Genomic DNA, 6,000 nt, shown 5'->3' on the forward strand with positions numbered 1-6,000 from the left:
TAATCAGATCTTTGTTTCTGTGAAACATCACTCAGTATTATAAACTCTAATTCCATACAGGCTGCTGCAAAATTCATAATTTTGTTCTTTTTGATGGCTGCATATTATTCCATTGTGTATATGTACCACATTTTTAAAATCCAATCCTCTTTTGATGCACAGCACAGTTGGTTCCATCTTCTTGCTATTGTGAACAAAGCTGCAATAAACATACATGTACAGGTATCTTTTTCATAGAATGATTTGAGTTCTTCCAGGTATATTCCTGTTGGGAGCCGGTCATGGAGACCCACTGAGCGTTAGGGATCAGGAAGGGCGATTGACCCTGAGACCACTAGGATGCGTTCGGGAGCTATTGACCCCATTTCCTCCCACTTTCTACTCAGCACTAACCAGACTAAGCTCCTGTGAGCTCAAAACATAAAAACTCTGAAACCGCGATGCACACAAGCTAACTTTAGAAGCTCATTGCTCCCATTCTTCTGCAAACTACAGTTTTGGCTTTCACACAACTTATAATTCAAACTCGTGTCACATCTAAGAGCCTTAGTATTGGTCACAGGCTTCTGGGTCATGATCTTAGGATTTATTGAAGGTGTAAATTGTAGAATATAGTTTTAGAAGACAGCCATTTTGTTGAAAGAATGCGGCTGGGTTACTTGCAGGTAGCCCACTGTGAACTTTGGACTGGGCCACATTCCAAACATTCTGGGATGGACCACTTTCCTTTGTAAAGTAAATACTTAAGCTTCTATAGAATTGTTTAATTTAGTATAAATCAATCAGCTTAGGATGAAAAAGGTTTGTAGAATATTTCAGTCACGGATTAGGTTATCCTTTGTTATGGGATTTTAAGATTATCATATGAAAAGGGTTTAAAGGCAATCATTGATTAAGTTTTATGGATTAAGGTTTCTGGTGGGTGGGGGACACCCCTCCCACATCTGACTTTGTGTATAAAAGACACGTTGTAATTCCCAGTAACACACATCGCTTCTGCACTAGATTGGAGTCCAGTCTCTTTCTTTCTCTTGTTCTCTTTCTTTCTTCTTCCCCCCAATCGCCAACACCATCTCCACCTTTGGGGTACCCTGAATCCTGCTGGAGCTGGTCTCCGGCATATTCCCAGTAGGGGGATTGCGGAGCTATATGGAAGGTGGATTTTTAGAACTTTAAGGAATTGCCACACTGATTTCCACAAAGGCTATACTAGTATACACTCCCACCAACAGTGTAGTGGTGTTCCCTTTTTGACATATCCTCTCCAGCATTTGTTATTTTTTGAGTTATTGATAATGGCCATTCTCATTGGAGTTAGATGGCATCTCAGTGTAGTTTTAATTTGCATCTCCTTGATGTCTAGTAAGGCTGAACATTTTTTCATGTATCTGTTGGTTGCTCATATGTCTTCTTTTGAGATGTATCTATTCACACGTTTTGCCCACTTTGTAATGGGGTTGTTTGTTTTTTTCTTTTCAGCACATTTGAGTTTCTTGTAGATCCTTGATGTTAGGCCTTTGTTAGACATGGAATTGGCACATGCTTTTTCATAGTGTGTAGGCTGTCTCCCTGCTCTCTTGATGGTTTCTTTGACTTTGCAGAAGCTTGTCAGTTTAATGAGGTCCCTCTTGTCTATCTTATCTCTTATGGTCTGTGCATTTCGGGTTTTGTTCAGGAATTGGATGCCAGTTCCCACTTCCATAAGGGTGTGTCCTGCATTTTCTAAAGATCTTATGGTTTGAGGTTTTACATTTAGGTCTCTGATCCATTTAGAATTAATTTTTATGTGTGGGGATAGATAGGGGTCTGGTTTGAATCTTCTGCATGTGGTCAGCCAGTTTTCCCAGCACCAATTTCTGAATAGGTTCTCCTCTCCCCAGTGGTGGGTGGTGGAGGCTTTGACAAAGATGAGTTGACTGAGAAATTGATGTTTTGTTTCTGGAATCTCAATTCTATTCCATTGGTCTATATGCCGGTTCTTGTACCAATACCAGGCTGTTTTGATTATTGTAGCCTTATAGTAACGTTTAAAGTCTGGTATTGTGATACCTCCTACTTTTTTTTTTTTTGCTGAGGATAGTTCTGGCTATTCTTGATCTTTTGTGCTTCCATATGAACTCCTGTATTGTTTTTTCTAGATCTGAGAAGAATGTTGCTGGTAATTTGATGGGTATTTCATTAAATTTGTAGATTGTCCTAGGTAAGATGGACATCCTAACATGTTGATTCTTCCAATCCATGAGCATAGGATATTTTTCCACTTGTTTGTGTCATCTTTGATTTCTTTGAGCAGAGTTTTGTAGTTTTCATTGTAGAGGTCTTTCACATCTCTGGTTAGGAAGATGCCAAGGTATTTCATTTTTTTTGTGGCTATTGTGAATGGGATTGTACATTTTATTTGGGTTTTTATTTGTTTATTATTGGTATAAAGAAATGTGATTCTCTTTTGCACATTTATTTTATACCCTAAGACTTTGTCAGAGTCCTTTATCAGTGCACGGAGGTTTCTGACAGACTCTCTTGGGTTTTCAAGGCATACAATCATGTTGTCTATAAAGACAGATAACTTGACTTCCTCTTTTCCTATTTGGATACCCCTGATTGCCTTCTCTTTTCTGATTGCTCTAGCCAAGACCAGAGCAGAAGGGATGGGAGAGGACATCCTTGTCTTGCTCCAGTTTTCAGGGGAAATGATTCCAATTTTTGTCTGTTTAGGAGTATGCTGACTGTGGCTTTCTCATAGATGGCTTTTACTATTTTGAGGCATATTCCACCTATGCCTAGATGTTCAAGTGTTTTTATCAAGAAGGGGTGCTGGATTTTATCAAAAGCTTTTTCTGCATCAAATGATATAATCATGTGGTTTTTGTTTTGATGTCTGTTGATGTATTTAATTACACTTATGGTCTTACAAATGTTGAACCAGTCTTGCATCCCGGGGATGAAGCCTACTTGGTCATGATGGATGTTTTTTGAGATGTGTTGTTGAATTCGGTTTGCTAGGATCTTGTTGAGAATTTTAGCATCTATGTACATCAAAGATATTGGCCTGTAGTTCTCTTTCTTTGCTGAGTCTTTACCTGACTTGGTATCAATGTGATGTTAGCTTCATAAGATGATTTGGGGAGAGTTTCATCTTTCTCAATTGCCTGGAATACTTTCAGTAGTATTGGTATCAGTTCCTTCTTGTATGTCTTGCACAATTCTGCTGGAAAACTATCTGGTCGAGGGTTGTTTTTGTTGTTGGTAGTTTTCTTATTACATAGTCAATTTCCTTGATTGTTATTGGTCTATTTAGGGTCTCAATTTCTTCTTGTTTCAACCTAGGCAGGTTGTGTGATGTCAGAAAGTCCGCCATTTCCCGTAGGTTTTCAAGTTTGTTTCCATACAAGTGTACATAGTATTCTCTAATGATCTTTTTGGATTGCTTCAGGGTCAGATGTGACTTCTTTTGTGTTTCTGATCATGTTTATTTGAGCTTTTTCTTGGTCAGTCTACCTTGGGGAACACCGATCATGCTTATCCTTTCAAAGAACCAGCTTTTTGTTTCATTTATTTTTTGTATTATCTTTTTGGGTTTTGGTGGTCTTGCTTTTCCAGCTTCCTTAGGTAACTTGTTAGGTTGTTAACTTGTGATCCTTCCATTTTCTTCATGTGCATTTGTAGAGATATTAATTCCCTTCTTACTACAGTTTTCATGGTATCACAGAATTTTTGATAAGATGTTTCTTAATTTTCATTTGTTTTCAGGTATCTTTTAGTCTCTGTTTTGATTTCCATGTTGATCCAGGAGTTGTTTAGCATCATGCTGTCTAGTGTCAATGTCTCTGTGGGTATTATGGGAATCTTGTTGGTGTTGATATTTATTTTTATTCCACTGTGGTCCGAGAAGGTGCATGGCAAAACTTCAATCTTTTCAAATTTGTTTATGCCTGATTTATGGCCAAGGATGTGGTTAATCTTAGAGTATATTCAATGTGGTGATGAGTAGAATGTATATTCTGTGGTCATTGGGTGGAGTGTTCTGTAGGTACCAAGTAAGTCCATTTGGTCAAGATTCTCATTGAGGTTCGAGATCTCACTACTGATTTTTTTTTTTTTTGTCCTGATGCTCTGTCTAGGGTTGTGAGTGGGGTACTAAAGTCCCCAGCTATGATAGTGTTAGAGTCAGTATCATTTTTGAGTTTATCTAGAAGCTGCTTTATGAAAGTTGGTGCTCCTATGTTGGGTGCATATATGTTTAGGATGGATATTTTTTGTTGATTGACTGAAACTTTTATCATTATGTATTGGCCTTCTGTATCTTTTTAAATTTTGAGAGCTTAAAGTGTATTTTGTCTGAGATTAAGATATCAGCTCCTCCTTTCTTTTGTGTTCTGTTTGCCTGAAATTTTGCTTCCCATTCTCTTATTTTGAGTCTGTGAGTGTCCTTTCTGGTGAGATTAGTCTTTTGGAGGCAATATATTGTTGCCTGGTGATATTTTATCCATTTTGCCAGTCTGTGTCTTTTCAGTGGTGCATTTTGTCCATTCACATTCAGGCTAATTATTGAAATGTGAGAGTTTAACCCTGTCATGAAGTTCTTACAGAGTTGTTATTGTTCCTGTTTGTTTGTTGTCTTTCTTTTGAGTTTTGGGTTGGTTCATGTGTGTTCTTAATCTTTTTCCTGTACTCTTGTGAAGAGCATTGTTGTTCTTTTTTCCTTTTCTTCTGTGTTTAATACTTTCTTAAGTGTTTCTTGTAGAGGTGGTCTGGAGGCTGCATAAGTTCTTAGGGATTGAATATCTGGGAAAGATTTTAATTCTCCCTCACTGATGAAGCTTAGCTTGACTGGGTAGGTTATTCTTGGTTGAAGTTGTTTATCTTTGAGAACTTTGAAGATTGGGCTCCAAGCTCTCCTAGCCTGAAGTGTTTCTGTAGATAAATCTGCTGCTATTCTAATTGTCTTCCATGGTAGGTAATCTGATCTTTTTCTCTTGCTGCCTTTAGGATTCTTTCTTTTATACTTACTTTGGGAGTTGATCTTCTCATTTGTTGTCTTGCAGGGGTTCTCTGAATCACTTGTGTTTGAAACTTCACATCACTGATGAGATAAGGGACGTTATCTTGAATAATTTCATGGAATGTTTGTTCCAGGGTGGTCTCTGTCTCTCTTTCTGCCTCAGGAAGTCCAATTACTCTTAGGTTTGGTCTCTTGAAGTAATCGCTCATCTCTTGAAGGTTTTGTTCTGTTTTTTTAAGCTTCTTTTCTGTATTTTTGACAGTTTGGGTTAGTTCTATATTTTAGTCCTCAAGTTCTGAGATTCTTTCTTCTGCTTGACTAATTCTGCTTTCCATGCTTATCAGTTTGTTATTTATTTCATTCACAGTATTCTTTACTACTGTTATCTCAGTTATCACTCCTTCCTATTTTCTTCTTGTCTCTCTTCAAATCTTTTTAATCTCTCTATTAATGTTTTGATATCTGGGTTTGTATTTTGAGATCAGTCATTCTGGGGACCCTTCATTGTTTGCATTCTGAAGTTTTTTTTTCTGTGTCTGACCTCCCAGTGGTCTTTGAGAGAGAGAGATATTATTCTTTTGGTTTTTCTTCATTTATGTAGATTTTTCTCTCCCTCTTTCCCTCCTCTTCTTTAATTCTGTTTTTCAGGGAAGGTGGAGTTGCTTTTACTTCTTTTTGTTCAATCTCCTATTCTTCCTTATGAGTGTATCTGGCTTTGTTCACTTCTGAGGTTGGACTGTGGGTTGGAGACTGTACTTTTTACAGTTTTGAGATTTAATTGAGGGGGAAACTGTGATTCAGAATCTATCTGCAGATCCCAGTATCCACCAACAGGTGTATGGGCACCCTGGAATCCACTTTCCAATGCTTTACAATCTGTCCATGCAATGGGGGTTTAGGCTTGCTCCCTGGAACAAAAGGAGGTAAGAAGAAGAAAAATAATGGAAGAAGGGAGGTGGTCAAGAGAAAGTTGGAGAGAGAGAAGAGTAAGAGGTAAA

This window comes from Carlito syrichta, unplaced genomic scaffold (assembly GCF_000164805.1).
Source record: "Carlito syrichta isolate Samal-C Ts95f unplaced genomic scaffold, Tarsius_syrichta-2.0.1 Scaffold309798, whole genome shotgun sequence".
Taxonomy (NCBI): domain Eukaryota; kingdom Metazoa; phylum Chordata; class Mammalia; order Primates; family Tarsiidae; genus Carlito; species Carlito syrichta.